At 35.8% G+C, this 17,835-nt stretch overlaps 1 long non-coding RNA gene across 1 annotated transcript; it reads right to left on the bottom strand.

Annotated features, from left to right (window-relative positions):
* Positions 1-1,839: 1,839 nt before the first annotated feature.
* Positions 1,840-9,981, bottom strand: LOC110715568. The gene is made up of 3 exons (XR_002510327.1): positions 9,360-9,981; positions 7,601-8,682; positions 1,840-7,091 (listed from the first exon to the last, which is right to left on the bottom strand). It is a non-coding gene; the product is annotated as an uncharacterized LOC110715568 (long non-coding RNA).
* Between the last annotated feature and the right edge of the window lie 7,854 nt (positions 9,982-17,835).

Here is a 17,835-nt window from a genome sequence, read left to right on the forward strand (position 1 = left end):
TTTATTTTTTTTTTTTACGATCTCTAATTTAAAACTTCAATTTAATGTTTTATGTAAATATTGATTTTCGAAAAAACCTACAATAACAATATTATGAGTAAAATAATAGTTTCGTATATTGTACAAGCGTAGCATGTGTGTCGTAGCTTGTATATAATAATTTAAGAGAGGCTATAACATTTAAAACATGGGCTGCAAATCTGGGCAGAGGAGGCCGGACAGAGGAGGTCAGACCTCTACCAGCCCCGTCCCCCCCTGTTTGTGAGTAATTCAACTTGGAGATGATAGTTCATCTCAAGAACTTTAATTTAATTTCTACAAGTGCAAAATGTAAGGGTAGAGTAGGAGTACATTATGTTGTTTTTCCATGAATTTGCATAACATAGATTGCTTTCATTTTTATGATTTTCATTCCCCCCATGTTTATCTATGTTGTTTGTTCGACGTTCTCTTCTCCTTTCCCAGTGATGCTCTTCATGTATTCATCTTAGTTAAATAGTCTTTACCCATTTAATTAGTATTTTATGTTTGTGTTTAGAGTAGCTAATATGTTTACTTGTGGGTAGTCACTTAGGATTAGGGGTTAGATTAGGCGATCCCTATAGTGTGTTATGACTTTCCTAAAACCCTACTTAGCAACGAATTACGCTAGCTAGAGATCGCTTTAGGCCAAGTAGCAATTCATAATACTTATTATTTCAATAAACTATAGATAAACAACCCGTCTTGTATAGATAAAAAGAAAACTTGTTGATCAAACATATGTATACATAAAAACAATGATTTCAGTCTCAATTTTACAAAGTTACACCGAACCAACATCATTGCTAGCATTTGTAGTCCCACCTTTGATGATAATGATGCCAGTTTGTGTTCTAATCTAGACTTATCATATGGCATATACTAAATGAGTATTACAGTCAATCTTTTGTGCATGAATGTTATCCTCCTTTTCATTATAACCCTTTCAACCCCTCTCGTTTTTCCGGCCCAAAACCCTATTTTATGGGCTCAGTCTCTAGAAGTAGTGAATACCCAATTACTTAATATGTTGGACTCCTTTCTGCTGGAATAATATCTACTGGAGAACAGATTAGCCATTTAGCTAGCTTGACTCCTTTCTTTTTTTTTTTTTTTTTATAGATAAAATCACGTAAAGGTCAGTTTTAGTTGGATATATACTCCCTCTGTTTCGTAATAATCGTAACAAATAGGGAGTTCACTTAGTTTAAGAAAAATATAGAATAAGCTCGAAGACTTCAATATATAAGTGGGGTTGATATGAGAGAGACACAATAAAAAAATAATGTAATATGAAAGAGAAATAATAAAACATGTGTGAAAGTGGAGTTAGTAGGAGAGAGAAGTAATAAAATGTCCTTACCAAAATAAAGAAGTACTGTAATTAATATGAAACAGTACATAAAAAGGAAAATATTGCGATTATTATGACGGGTGAAGTATGAATCAATGAAGACGAAGTCGTAATGCATGTTTAACCTATACTTGTTGGTACATAAGTACATAAAAAAGAAACGGGGTGAATTTGGAGGGAAAATATAGGATGGGGCCTAAAAAGAAAAACGAGTTAGCAAGCTTGACACATTAGCAATTTGCTTGACTTTGGGCCAAAATGTAAGCCATTAGGAGGGTATCAGACAGCTACAAAGTACTCTTAAGTTTAAATTCCAACCTTTATAATATAATATATCTTCATAGTATCATAAAAGACTTTCTTGTTACAAATAACCCTTGACTTTTAAATGTGGGTCTGTCAAAACTTGTGTAGTCACACTTAAACTTAACCATACACCTCAACTATGATGAAGTTTGTCTAGTGATAAGAAATTCATTGTACCATAATGATCTTCAATTAAAAAGAATGCAGCCTGTCAGCCAGTTGAAGTTCTAATTGAATAAAAAAGACATAATCTTTTCACTTCAATAATTTAGGTCAACGAAGCAAAGCCACGACAAACAATGACTATAGAGACCAAACTCATGGTTAAATGTTGTATAAAACCAAATCTAAAAAGAGGTCATAGATTAAATTAAGCTGGCCTATAAAAAACTCCACATCTTACAAATAGTGTAAAAGATAACAATTACAGAACAAATATATAATCGATAGTACTATACCATAAGGTCCATTGAAATGCATAAAACATGTAGAACTTTCCAAAATGCCTATAATTTAAACGCCACTGGTAGAAAAATTATTCCATTATTGACATGCTTTCAAGATTCTAGAAAATTCTAACTTCTTAACACATTCAACTTCAATTTTAAATTTAATGAATAATAAATAATTAACATGTAAAATTAGGATCGAAGAGTGAATCCTTATCAAAATCTGCAAACCATCAATCCCAATTTTGCACCCATGCATCTACCATTACAATCTAATAAACCCTAATTCCGAACATTAAGCCGCATTTTTCGACACATAGTAAACCCTAATTTAGAAAATTAAATATACATTTTGCACAACTATAATAGTTCACGAAAAAAAAAAATTATTACTTAATCTACTCAAACCTCTATACTAACCTCTGTTGATAGGTTTTTTTAAAAAAAAAAAAAAAAAAAAAAACCTCTGTTGATTGGGTGAACTAAGTCAGTCAAGTTTCACCTAAAACAAAAGACCACCAAGTAAAGAGAGCACCCAAAAATTTACAAAGAGAAAGTAAATTGAAAAATCTAAGAGAGAGAATTAAACAAAGATCATGCAAAGGGAGCAAGAAATTTAGAAGGGGAAGAAATACAAAAATATTTTTCCATGTAACGGACTGCTGTTCATATGAATCACCACAAAACGGGCTGCACATGTGGAAATATAATAATAAACACCTGCGCTTCCATTCATCAACTCTATCGACAGTAGGCCCTCGCATAAAGGCATACGCAGCTCTAGCAGACAAAGACTCAGACAATGGTGATGGTGCCTTCTGAGTTGCCCTTGTTTGACAGTGCTCTCGTCTGTCTCCTTCTTCTCTTCAGCCATCCTTTTTGGCAGTGTGATTTCAGTATCAGAATCATCCTCCACTGGATCCCACTCAAGGCCTGTAGTGCCTTCAATTCCTAACCCTTCTGATTCGTCTCTTTGGAAAGACATCCTTAAAGGCAAGGAGCTTCTTTTAAAAGGAATCTCATATAGAGTGGGTTATGGGGAGGACATTTGTCTTTGGTACCATCATTGTGTAGGAGAGAAACCAGTCAAACCACTTTATCAGATTATTGACAAACCTATTCCGGGTAGGTGGGATCTTAGGAGAGTTAAACACATCATTCCGGAGCATATTTGTAACCTCATTGAAAGCATCCCTCTCCCTTCGATTGCAGAAGCTGAAGACTCAATTTGTTAGGGGTTAGAAACCAACGGTCAGCTCACCATCAAAAGTGCATACATATTATTTTCCCAATTTTCTCCCCACCCTTATTTCCCTCCTTAAAATTGGAGTAAATTATGGCATATTAGCTACCCCTATAAATATAAAATGTTGCTTTGGAAATTGGAATGCCTGTCACCAAATTCTTCCTACTGCCTCATTGCTTCGGGTTAATATTCCCCATTTCAATCCCATTTGTACTCGATGTGAGCTTGATAGTGAAACCCATCTTCACCTATTTAGGGACTGTGTGAACTCCAAGATCTTGTGGTCTAGAATTTTGAAAGGAAATAAGCTAGACAAAGGCTTTAATTATCACTCTTTTTATAATACCAATTGGATCGATTGGATTCACTATAATCTAGAAAACAATGTATGCAGTAGCTATTTGGCATATATGGAGAATTAGAAACCAAGCTGTTTTTCAGCTTGCCATTGTGCACCGTATCACCTTGTTTAACGGGTATATGGTCGATCTTGTGGCTACTATTGCTGTCTTTCAGGGCAAAGGAAAGGAAGTAGCCAGGTGTAGAGAGGACACCAAATGGGAATTGCCCAGCCTGAGGCTCTGCTAAACTAAATGTGGACGGAGCATGGAAGCTAAGAGCAATGAAATTGCAGGAGCAGGAGCTGTTATGAGAGCAAGTGATGGCAATTGGCTAGGAGGAAGCTCATGGAAGATTAAAGCTAGAAATCGCGGGGATGAAGCCGAACTCTTAGCAATCAAAGGGGGTATGATAATGGCAATCAATGCTCATTACAAGAAGGTGACGATCGAAACAAATGCTCACTCTGGAAGACTTGGGGAAATGCGGAACTCATGAACTCGCTGCCATCCTAAGGGACATTGGAGAGGTGCTCAAAGGGGCTTGCAAGTTCGAATTCAGCTATGTTCATAGAGAGGCTAATGAAGTGGCTCACCAATTAGCAAGAATGGCATTGCGTTTGGATGGGGATATTGTGGGGCATGACACAATTCCTAATTGCGCAAAGGAAGCTTATGAGAATGATATTCTGGACAGCATCAACTAGTATTCTCGTTTGGTGGAAGGAAAAACTTGATCTTAGTTTGTCTCTTCTATGTATTTTGGTTTGGATTTGTTTTATGGCTTTGATTAAACGCTATTTTGGCTTGGTTGTTGGAGTTACTATGGTAGCATCTCTCAAACTCTTTGTGGTTTATTAAGTTTTAATATATTTCCTTTTCTTTAAAAAAAAATAAAAATAAAGACTTCAATCATCTATCTTTAATATATTGCATTTTGCACTAGTAGTATTTCAGTACAAAAATTACAAAGAGGCTGTCTCCTAGGATTGCTAATATGAACACAGGGGTTTCTGCATCAACACTTTAGATAGTATAACTATTTGCCTTTTAGCATAGCAATTGAACGAACAAGAGTATCGAGTTCAACAAATTAAAACAGATTGAATTCGATTTGTTTAATAATAAGGTAAAAAAACAGATAAGTATGACTCATTAAGTCACTCCACTCTCACAACAATTGTGACATCCAATACAAGACTTTGTCAGAGTATTAAAAAAATTATTACTTGTATTAAACATACTTATTTCAAAACCACAAGAAGCAAGATGGGTCGAGAAGTCTAATACCTGCGCGCCTTCTAGTCGGCAGCATCAGGCCTAGACCCTAACCCAGACCCAAGTCTAAACCCGGACCTAAGCCTGAGTCAGGCGTAGACCCGAACCTAGAGCCTGACTCTAAACCAGACCCAAGTCTGAGTCCAGACCCAGACCTAAATCCAAACCCAGACCTAAGTCTAGACCCAATCTAGGTTTAAAAAAACGCATTGTGTATCCTTAATAACTTTCAAATGCATCATGTACCCTGAGATTTGTAAATAAATGCACCAAATACCCTAATCCTCTAACAAATGCACATATCATTGACTTATCAAACTAATATCATGCCCACAACTGACTCACTTTTAGTACTTTATATTATTTATGCAGTAAAACCACCTAAAAGCATAAATTATATCAAATTTTAAACTCCGTCGATCATTCTAAATCCTAAACATTTGGGTGTTAGAATTTGCTTTATTAATTAAGTTCACTTTACAATTAAATGGTTTAGCGTTATAGTAGCATTAAACTATAATAGTTTAATAGAATTTAATTTGATGCTTAGAGGGTCTCAAGTTTACAAAAATCAACATATACTGTGAGTCTAAGGGTATTTGGTGCGAGTTTTTACAAACCTCAAGAATACATGGTGCATTTAGAAGTTTTTAGGGATATACGGTGTATTTTTTAAAACCTCAATGGTACATGGAACAATTTTCCTTTTTATTAAGTCCATTTTATTTTTTAACTATTTCTTGAATCTTTCACCTCTTAAAAATCATCCATTTCTCACATTGCGATTTTTAAAAAAAAAACATCAAATACGTACTCCGTTGTATATTACTACGTATATGTTGAACTATAGTCAGCTAACTTTTTTTTTTAGACAGTTGTAGACTTCAAGACTTGTAGTCAACTAACTTTCTTCTTTAATTTTGAATTAGATTATTGTGTCATTAATTCATTGGTACGTTGTCAACTTGCACTGATAAGCCATTAACTGAATAAAGCAACAAGGAAACAATTTCTCTCTGGAACCATTTTTTTTTTTTTTTTTAAAAAAATTGTATCTTTAACTAGGTTTGAACACAAGACTCCGTATACGGACTTCCTCCCGCGCCCGGACGGGCGGGTTCTCGCCCGGTCGGGCGCGCTACAGTACTTGGAGTTTGATTTTCTTTAAGTTGCTCCTTTTTCTCCACTTGTTCATCTTCAAACCCAAGCCCTACACAATTTAGAGCCCTTTCTATAGCATCCACTTCATCCTTCCATGTAGTGGTTTTTCCTGTGGAAGATGTGACACAAAATACCGCCTCCAAGGGATCTCTAACGAGAGCTTGGCGCTTATTAGAAAAATTATTTACATCCACCACATCAATGCTATAGCACTTTTCTTCCAACATAGGGCTTTTAGGGGCATCATGTAGATTAAAAATAATTTTTTCATCCCCTACACATAATGTAAGTTTACCACTCTTCACATCTATTATTGCCCCTGCAGTATGAAGAAATGGTCTACCCAAAATAATCGGAATTTGCAAATCTTCCTCCATACCAAGGACAAAAAAATCAACAGGTATATAAAATTTACCTACTCTAACAAGAACATCTTCTAAAACACCTAAAGGATATTTAAGAGAACAATCAGCCATTTGCAGAGTAATATTGATAGCTTTTAAATTACCCATATTCAATTTAGAGCTCACAGATAATGGCATAACATATACACTAGCACCCAAATCACATAAAGCTTTATCGATCATCAGATTACCAATATGACAAGGAATAGAAAAACTACCCGGATCTTTTAGCTTAGGTGGAGATTTATTCTATAATATAGCACTACATTCTTCAGTAAAAGCAATTGTCTCTACCTCACTAATATATCTCTTTCTGGTCAAGATTTCTTTCATAAATTTAGAATATGCAGGAACTTAAGTAATTAATTCTGTGAAAGGAACCGTTACCTGCAGATTCTTGACAACCTCCTGAAACTTACCGAACTGCTTATCTAGCTTACTCTTAAGATGTCTGTTAGGAAATGGTAGTTTGATAACTGGTTTCTTTACATCTCTACTCTTGTCTTGATTTTTATCCTTCTTTGGAGTTATACCCTGCGATGTATCATCAGAAATATTAGTTTTACCCTGGAGCCCTGCAGGGCTGGTAACAACAATATTTGGCATAACAGAATCAGGATTAGTAATATTTGTAATGATAGGTTCATCATCTTTGGGCATAGAAGGCCCATCGTATCTTGAACCACTTCTCAGGGTAATTGCATTCACGTGATCTGTGGGTTGCACCGGCTGCGATGGTAGGGCTCCTTGCTGGCGAGCTTGTAGAGTAGAGGAAATTTGCTAGCTCTTTCTTTCACATCCTCTTGATTTTCTTAAATATTAACTGTAATGCCATGGGCAAGCCTCATTTAATTTGATTTGGATTATTTGTTTGCGCCCTTTTCTGGTTTATTGTTTGAATTTAGAATATGATCAAGTTTATTCTATAATTAAGATTTAGCTAATGTCCAAAAATAACAACTAATACAACAATGCATGCATTTGATAGAAAAACAAGCATTAAAATACAAAACCCAAACCAAATTTAAGGAGTAAGAGATAACCAAGAAAAACCCTTGATTCCCAGGAGCCCGGTAATACCAACATTGACTATAGTTGGACCTGAAGAGGGCAACAGCAAAAAATCAATTCAATCCACCATAACAAATTAAAAACAAAAATACATTTACAACCTGCAAAATTACAAGAAATAGAGAATTATGCATTTATATTGGTGGTAGAGTATGGAAAAAGATGACAGTTCAGCAATTGACTGTAAATATGAGGGGGTGAGACCTGTGAAGATAAGAATGAGTGAGGTTTAATGCAGTTTTTTTTTTTTTTTTTTTCACTTTTCAAACAGGAGTTGACAAGAGTAGCTACATGCAGCTTGTGACTCTTAATAGCATTTGACTAAATATTCAGACAATAACAAGAAGTTGTGGACAATTAACACTTGCTTTGGACCAATGCTATGATGCATTGTAGTTAAAAAGCTGATACTTGGACATAGACAAATCTTTACACATAGACATCCCTCCCAAATACATACAAACCAACATAAAAATGATGTTTTAAAACACTTTGATACATGTACTAAAGCAACACTCTACCTAAAAAAAGGGGAAAAGGCAAAGCATACAATAATTCAGATGCCCCAACTTTGGCAAGGTATGAGCGAGAAGAAGACAAAGGATAAATGAGAACAGTTGCCCAATGCAATCAGCACCAGAAACAACCCCACAACCCAACAATTTAATAGGCAATTCAGGATAAGCAAATCGCTCACTTGCTCTTCAATTTGCCCAAAAGGTGGATAATCATCCCAAAATAGCTCATACCTTAATCAAGCATTAACATATGACACAAACATCATAAAATTCTCAAAATCATACACAAATAAGCAGAAAAGATAAAAACACTCTCTAAACATGCCCCAAAAAAACAACTAACAGAGCTATAATCAAGGGAGAGTAACACTAACACTTTCCTCACCACCAGCAAAATTCTGAGAAGCAGAACGACCACCATCAAACTCACTTCCTGAACCGTTGGTACCAATCCATATTCCAGTTCAGATCAGTAAAAGTCCGAACACCTCTGACATGGCAGCAACTCATTGATTTCCGACTTTGTCATCATCGTTCTAGCAAACCAATCAATTAATAATCAGACACAACCCTTCATTTGTTGTTTTTCTAATACTTATGAAATTTGAAGGTCCCATAAACTAAAATGAAAATCTATTCGCTGATTAAACTCACAAAATTCATCAAAATTGAAATTAACAAACACAAATAATCCAGGCAAAAAAAAAAAAAAAAAAAAAAAAAAAAAAGGAGTACATTCACGAACTTTATGTGCTGAGAAATTGAATAAGATTAACATATAGAAGCAGGAATCGGAAAGCAAGATCCCAAAAGCGCACTATATTAAAGCATGATGATGGTCATATTGTTTCACAAAATGTCAGTAGTTCGGTCAATGATGGTCCTCCCATTGCTGTGCCAAAAATATCAGTTGGGGATCCCATTTCAAGGAAGAAACCACACAGACAAATAATCAGTATAGAGAAAGGTGGTAAGAGATCGGGTAATAAAAAACAGCAGAAAGATGCTCCAATTAACACTCAGGTATGCCCTCAGCACTAAGGTTATTTTATGTCCTGTGCACCATGTTAAACAGGAAACCATTTTTATATGTTGTACAGGACACATTACAGGACATATCTCAGGTGAATGAAGCCATTGCCGAGCAACCCCAAGCCTGTAAGCCAAAAAGAAAACGAACAAGGAAGTTGAAGAATAAGGAATCGGCACTTACTTCTCTGATGCTCATGGTAAGTTGGTAAGTTTTCAATAAGGAACGTTGTTTAACGAATACTTTGTTTTAACATCATGCACACAGGAAGCAATTTGTTGGTCTTCAAATGCCCAGTGGATTGGAGGTATTGGCTATGAGCCAAGATATGGTGAACTGGGTTACTTTACGAGGCCAATTCAGTCATGCCCCGAGTGGGTAGTAAGGGATGTTCTCCCATTTACTTCTACTGGTAGCAGCCTTTTCAATTTATCGTCGTATTTCTTTAGAGAGAGAAAAAGGAGATGCCTTTTTTACAGCAGTGACTTCTAAAGAGAGGAGAGAGATTCAATTTTACAGTCAGTAACAGCTTTGAGTTACTGTGGCAACTTTTATGACAAATTAACGGATTCAATTTTACACACGTCTCCGTACCGGGTAGTGGTCCATCACGCCTCTAAGAGCACTACCAGCAGTGAGGAAAAAAACCCTCACGAGTAAAAATAAGGGTGTAAAAAAAAAACCGAGCACCACGGCAGTGAGGGAAAAAACCCTCAACCGTGAGGGAAAAAAAAAACCCTCAAGAGTTGAGGGTTTTTCTAAATGAACAGTGCACGCGTGGGGCCCACAAGCAATACATTTTCTTTTTTTTTTCTGGTAGCAATGAACAGTACACGAAGCAAAAAAAAATAAATTAAATGGCTGGCACTGACGCGCGTCAGCCCAGCCAATGGGAGGGTGACACGTGTCAGTGCTTCAGCCAATCAGAATTTTTGTACCTTTTTTACAATGGTTATATTTTGTAAATATTTAAAAAAAAAAAAAATACACCAACGGTCATAAAATTTTTTTCTCTATAAATAGACATGCATTTTGATATATTTTGATATAATTTAAAAAAATCTCATAAATTAGAGAAATTAACATATTCTCTCAATTTCTTCTTCTTCTTATTATTATACTTATTTCTTACAAAAAAAAAAATATTTTTACATATTTTTATTAAATTATTTTTAAACGTAATTAAAAAATAAATTATTTTTACATATTTTAATTGTATTGGAAAATTAAGTATGTAGTATAAACAATATTTCAAAATAAAGATAAAATAAAAAGATGATGTGTATTATGGTGGGGTATAGTGGAGGAGTGAGAAAGTGGGTAGAGAGAGATTGAGGAGTTTTTTTTTTCCTCATTGGTGTGGTGAAAAAATCATTTGATGAGGGAAATTGGGTTGGAGGAGTGAGAAAGTGGGTAGAGAGAGATTGAGGAGTTTTTTTTTTCCCTCACTGCTGATAGTGGTCTAAGCACCAACGCCATAAATGATTAGTGGAGCAGAAAATGGGGAAAAAGCACCGACTACAGGGGAAAAGGCAAAAGGGCAATTACGGCAATTCATTAATGTTGGGGGCTTAAAGGTAATAGCACAACGGTTACTGTTACTAAGCACAGTAGCAAAGTTCTTACTGTTTTTAAGGTGTATAGATTTATATAGGGCTGTTCATCGGTCAAACACAGGACCTGACTGAAAATCGAAAAATTGAATTTCAAGAATCAAAGACCGGAGTGATTAAGCTAGGATCGAACCCGGACTGGACCGAAAAATTGGTCCAAAACCCGGACTGGACTGGTTTGGACCAATTTTACAATTTTTATAAAAAAAAATTCCTAAATTTTAAATAATTTATGAAAAACTCGAAAAAAAAAAGGAAAAACAATATTTTAACGTCTATTTTTGTAAGTTTAGTACAAAAAAGCTCTTATGACTAAAGTTTTCCAAGCTTGTTAAGGATAATCTTAATCATTATTAAAGGTTTTATGTCTAATTTTAAGCAGAAACGGTCCGGTCCAAGACTGATTTTAATAGTGTGTTGAACCGGACCGAATAACCAAAAATAAATAAATTTCTCGACTAAGAGACCGGACCGATTAATTTGGTCTAGTCCGGTCCATTTTTTTCGGTATGGACCAATTTTTGAACACCCCTAGATTTATATTCTGTTGCATTACATGGTATATAAAGATTAGAATTAGATATAAAATTAATTTACAGTTAAGGAAAATAAAATAAAAAATGAAAATCGAAATTGTAATTGAATTGAGAGAAGGGGAAGAGAGGATGTGAGGTATTAATATGTGTTGCGAACAAATGACAGAGGGAAGAGAAAGGGGCATCAAGAAGAGTAGGGAGAGATCATTAATTAATATGATGGTCAAAATTATTTTAGCTTCTAACAAATAACGAGTTGATTGTATAGTAGTCTATGAAAGCATTTATTTGAAACAATTTTCAAATCAATAAAAAATGGGAAATTCTCAAAGTAGCTAAGCTTAAACAAATTAAGATGATGTCATTAAAGCATTAAGGTAGGAAAATATTTTATGAGAAAGCGACTTGTGTATAATTTTGAAAAAAAGATAATGTGCATAATCTTAATTTAAACAAAAAATGGTTAACTTAAATAAGAAAAAATGAAAAAACCTGAATAGAATAATAAAAAATACAATTTCACTTATTAAATTATTGATAGGAATATTAAAAAATAAATAAATTTGATTGTTCATGAATTTCTCGCTTAAAATATAGAATCCCCCTGTCTTACTCAAGTAGTATAATTCTTCTTCCCATCTTCTTAGACATTGTATTTTGAGTGTAAATAGAACAAATTATTGATTACTTCATTTTTATATTAGCAAAAATTCATGGGAATAATCCCATCTTTGGGCCATTCTTTTTTAAAAATCCCACCTTTGAGATATTATTTAATAATATGACCTTTACCCCCTCATTCTTTTTTATTGGTCCCATTTTACCTGCAACCGATTAAGTAGGTAAATTTTTTTTTAAAAGATTAATTGACACGTGTCATTACATAATTAGTAAAAAAACAAAAAAAATTTAGAAAAAAATAAACTCCCCACCCAGAACCCAGCCACCCCTACCATTACCACCACCCCAAACCCCCATCTGAACTCAGCCCTATCCCCACCATAACCACCACCCTAAAACCCACCCCGAACCCAGCCACCACGAACCCCCAGCCCCCTTCTCCTTCATTCTCTCTCTTCTTCTCTCTCTGCAAATTCCCAGCCACCACGAACCGCCATTTCTGATGAAACCATCAAGGACGAAGGTCGAAGGTCGAAGGGTAAATCAAAAAGGGGTGGGGTGGTCGGATTTCAGAGGGGAAGGGGGTGGGGTTGTCTGATTTGGGAGGGGAAGGGGATGGGTGGTTGGATTTTAGAGGGTAAGAAGGTGGGGTGGTCGGATTTGACAAGGAAAGGGGGTGAGGTGGTTGGATTTGGGAGAGGAAGGGGGTGGAGTGGTCGGATTTGGGGAGTTTTGTGGGTGGCTACGATGGTCGGGTTTAGGTGGTTTTGTTGGTGGCTGGGGTTGAATGGGGTGGTTTCGTGGGTGGTTGGATTTTTTTTAAAGGCTTTTTTTAATTGATTTTTTAAAATTTTTTTTAGACCAATTACAGGCCGCCATGTGTCATGTAACTTGTTATAACAGGTTGCATGACCGGTTGGGACCAATAAAAGAAAATGGGGGATAAAGGTCAGATTATTAAATAATATCTCAAAGGTGGGATTATTAAAAAAGAATGACCCAAAGGTGGGATTATTCCCATGAATTTTTCCTTTATATTATTGAGGGAAATTCTCAATGATAACCCTTTTTTTTTGCTTATTACCAATGGTAGCCAACTTTCTTTTCTTTTTTTTTTTTTTTTTTAACTATCAATGGTAGTCCTATATTTATAAATTTTCTCAAATGTAACCTTATGGACCTTTTTTGGTTAAAAAAAAATCATTTAAATTTAACTTTTATCAACTGTGGTTAACTTTATAACCCACCTATGGTGGAGTCGTTAGTTTTTGTTAGTTTATTTGTTTGTTTATGTTTAGGGTTTAATTTGTTTGTGTGTAAGGGTTTATAAAAAAGGTAATCATCTTTTGCACTACTATCAGTTCATTAGTAAAGATTTGTTCGGGATCGCAACGATTGTCAAGTTTTCAAATGCGTTCAAGCGAATCAGATGAAAATCATCGTTACGGCTACAACAAATCGTTAGACCGTCTCTCCGAAAAGGTTGTATATTCCAGCGAGAGATTTACCACAGTGCAAGATCTTTTCAACGATCGTAGTTTTGATGAAGGAAACCCTAATTTGATTCAATTTTATGTATTTGTTAATTTAGATTTCATTTGTAGATGGAATAACTTTTTATTAATGAATTGATTTGTTTCAAAAAAAAAATAAATTATAACCCACTTTCCAAATTCACCTCTCTTCCTCTCTCCGCTTTCTGGATGAACAAATCTCAAGCCAACACAAATTCTCCCTTCATACTTCACCTCTCTCTCTTTCTCTCTATTCCCCTTGCCCCCTCTTTATCTATCCTCTGCCATGGATTAACTAATTCCAGACCAACCCAAACTCTCCATCTCCTTCTCTCTTTTCGTCCTCCCTATTGCCACAAACACCCCTATTCTTCCCTCTATGAAACCACCGCCCCCTTATTCTCTAAAAAAAATTAATGCCTTTAATTTTCTATCCTCCTAATCACTACCCCTACACCACCGTAACTACAATTGCCTACCCCCGTAGACTTTTCATGGCTGCATTTTTGTGGATGGGGGGTTCGTGGCATGGGGGTGTTTTATGGTACGGTGGTGGGGTTTACGTGGTGTGTTTTGGGGTATTTTTGGTTTTCGTGTTTTATGGTACGAAGGTTGTTGTGGTGGAGGGGGAGACAAAGAAGGGGTGGTTGTGGTAATGGAGAGGGGACATAGAGGGAGTGGTTGCAGGTGGAGCATTTTAGGGTTGGTGGTGGGCTGTCGCAGCCATGAAATATGACACTACTAGAAAACAGCCTATTTCCGACGGAAAAATAACGTTTTCCAACGGAATTCTTTCGTCGGAAGAGGATTTTCGGCACCGGAAAAGTCTGTCGGAAATTTTCGAAGGACGCAATTCCGTCAGAGATTTCCGATGGAAATTCCGTCGAAAAATGCTTCAATGAAATTAAAAAAAAAATGCGTCGTACCACCACCGACACATCGTATCACCACCAACAACCCCTAACTAACCCTAACCCCGACATCAGACCACCACCGCCACTACCTCCCACATCAGATCCCCACCACTCCACCAGCCCTGAACTAACCCTAATCCTAAGCCCAAACCATCAGACCGCCATTCTCCCCACCCTATCTCTAAACCCACCTAAGACCACCATTGAACCCTAAACCAGTCCCATCTAACCTAAACCCTGACCGAACCTTAACCAAAACCCCACCAAACCCATACCCAGATCCACCCACCTAAAAAACCCAAACCCTAACCCAAACCCTGACTGAACCCTAACCAAACTCACCTCTCTCACCAAATTAACCCACCCCACCCTAACCCCTTAGCCCTAGCGGCCTGACTTAAACCCACCTAAGACCACCGCCACCCACAAACATAACCAAAAGACCACCGCCATTGACAAACCCTAAGCATAGATCTACACCACAATTACCCGAACACAAACCACCCACCACCACCGCATATTCCTGACACAAACCACCCACTAGTACACCGCCATTGCAATTCAACCACACATCACCATAAAATTAAAAAAAAATCTCAAAAACCAAAAATAAGTAAGAAAAAATACATACCTTGAATTTCACCAACAAAACCCCGAAATTGGCTTGAATTTGGGTTTTAAAGGTCAAATTCGATCATGAAAACTCTAAATCTAGAGTTTTCATGGTCAAATTTGACATGAAAAACCTTACTTTTTTCAAAAAATTAAAACCCTAGTTGAGTTTTCATGCGTGAGGTGTTGCGAACTTTTAATGGTGCGATTTTGTGAGAATGAAAGAAAGGAGAAAGGAGAAAAAACGGGTTCGGGTTGCGGGTTTAGATTTGGGATTACAGAGAAGAGGACGAGAGAACAGAGGAAGGAGAAGAGGAAAGAGAACAGGAGAAGGAGAAAAGGAGAGAGAAAAGAGAAAAGAGAAAGAGAATCAGAGAAAAGGGGAGGCGAGAAAAAGAGAAGAAGAAGAAGAAGAAAGAGGCGAGTAGAGAAGAGAGAGAAGAAGTAGAAGAAAGTGGCGGAAATAGGGTTAAGTTAAAAGAGTTTAGGGTTTGCTTTTTAAAAATATATATATTTATTTATTATCCGTCGAAAAATTAAAATCTGTCGAAAATTTTTATTTTCGACGGAATATTCCACATAAAATTAAAATCTGTCGGAGCCACCGCCACAATTGCGGCGTCCCGGCCAGACGCCACCCCCTACTTTTCGTAATTTTTTCCCCAAATTACCTCGCTTTCCGGCGACGATGACGGCTCTCCGGTATCCCTCGGCGATCCACTCCGGCTCCACATTTTTCGTGAGAGAGAATTACGTTTTCGGTAAAAATTAGAAAAAGGGCAAAAGAATCAAAGTAAAAATAATTGTGGGCTTTATGTAGAGATTTGTGGGCGATGTTTAATAAATCCCTTTCATAATCTCTACAACAATACTCCAAATTAATCTATTTTATATGCATCACTCCCTTTTATGGATGAGATCCTTTTTTTTTTTTTTTTTTTGGGAGGCTCCTTATTGAATTACTCTAAAATTATACATTACGGATTTTTCCAACCATAAGTCATTAAATCCCAATCATATTCCCAACTACCCTAAATTCCCGTTCACAAGTTGGAATTCTCATGAATATTGAATGACCAAGGAGGGGCTAGGTAATTTATTTCCAACATTTTGTGGGAAATGAAAATTCCCATGAATTTCAACTTTCCCCATTTTTGTTTTTTGTGTCAACAAAACAACTTCCCAAATTACAAAATCTCATGAATTTTCACTTTCCCATTTTATTTTGTCAACCAAACAACCCCTAGATTTCCAACCATAAATCATTAAGTCCCAATCATATTCCCAACTACCTGTAGACACCAAATTTTGATCCTACTATTATTATTAATATCATTATTATTATTACTTATTGTTTTTATCATTATAATTGTTATTTTTGCAACAATTATTATTATTTTGCTATCATTTTTTTTAATTATGTGATAATAACACAAGTATATGCTAAAATACTTTTTATAAACTTAATGACAATATTTAAGCTAATTAAACGAAAAACGAGTATTAATAATAATTTTTATTCATGATTTTCGAAATGCATGTTACAATTTGTACTTCTAAACTACTAAAATTACAAAATACTGAAGTACAACTAACATCACATGCATTTTTACCCTGATCCACCCGAAGTAATTTCAGGCTTCACTTGTTAATTTAGTAAGTAAATTAATGCAGCCACTAGGAGGACCACTAACCCCACAATGTACATAAACTACACCCTTATCATCCTCATGTTGTTAAAAATCGCCCACAATTTTCTACTTAAAGCCTACATTTTGTATATTTTGACCACATTGCCCTTTTTTTAATTTTTACCGAAAACGAAATTTTCTTTCACAAAAAATGTGGAGCAGCACTGGATCGCCGAGGGACACCGAAAAGTCGTCATCGTCGGCGAGATGCACCCGAAAGCCGTCATCGTTGCTGGAAAACGAGGTACTTAGCCATTAAAAGTCACGAGTTGGTGGCGGACGTCTTGCCAGAAGCCGCCGCTGTGGAGGTGGCGCCTGGCGGGGACGCCGCCACCGTGGCTGGGGCGCCTGGCCAGGCGCCACCACCAACAATCCTTTTTTTTTGTTTAAATTTTTGTTTTTGTTTTTGTTTTTTGTGTTTTTTTTTTTAAATTTTGATAAATTTGAAATTACATATGTGTTAATAATTTTTTTTTAAAAAAAACAAAATTTAAATTGAAATTATGTTTTAAATATGTGTGAATAATTTATAAAAAAAAAAAACAAAATTATGGTTTATTTTGAAATTATGTTTTAATATGTGTTAATAATTTCAAATTTTAAACAAATTTATGTTTTAATTTGTATGTGTGTGAATACTTTTGTATATAATGACGTGTTAATTTTATGTTAATTATGTGTAAATTTAGATATTAAATGTATTATGCGTTAAATATAGAAATGAAATTTAGAAATAGAAATTTTTGAAATTACTTCTGTGTTAATATTGTGTCAAATGTATTAATTTAATCCTTATGTAATTATATTTATATGTCATTATTGCAGGATTATGGTGGAGACGGAAATGATTATAGTGGGATTTTTGTACATGATGGTTTGTTCGAAGATGCTCAACAAGCGATTGATTGGGCAAAACAGGTTGCAATTAGATCAGGTTTTTGTTTAGTAGTAGCAAGTCATAAATCTCAACGGGATGGTAGAATGGATCGCATTTTGAGATGCGATCGTTATCGCAAAAGGGAGGAACGAGATTTCAGTCAAGCGATTCGGTTTGATACGAAGCGGAAAGGTTGTGGGTGTCATTTCAGAGTAAAGGTTCGACAACAGCAAAGGCGTGACGGTTGGAAAGTAAAGGGTTACGGTAAATGAGGGTATCAC

The sequence above is a fragment of the Chenopodium quinoa genome, unplaced genomic scaffold (genome assembly GCF_001683475.1).
Source record: "Chenopodium quinoa cultivar QQ74 unplaced genomic scaffold, ASM168347v1, whole genome shotgun sequence".
Taxonomy (NCBI): domain Eukaryota; kingdom Viridiplantae; phylum Streptophyta; class Magnoliopsida; order Caryophyllales; family Amaranthaceae; genus Chenopodium; species Chenopodium quinoa.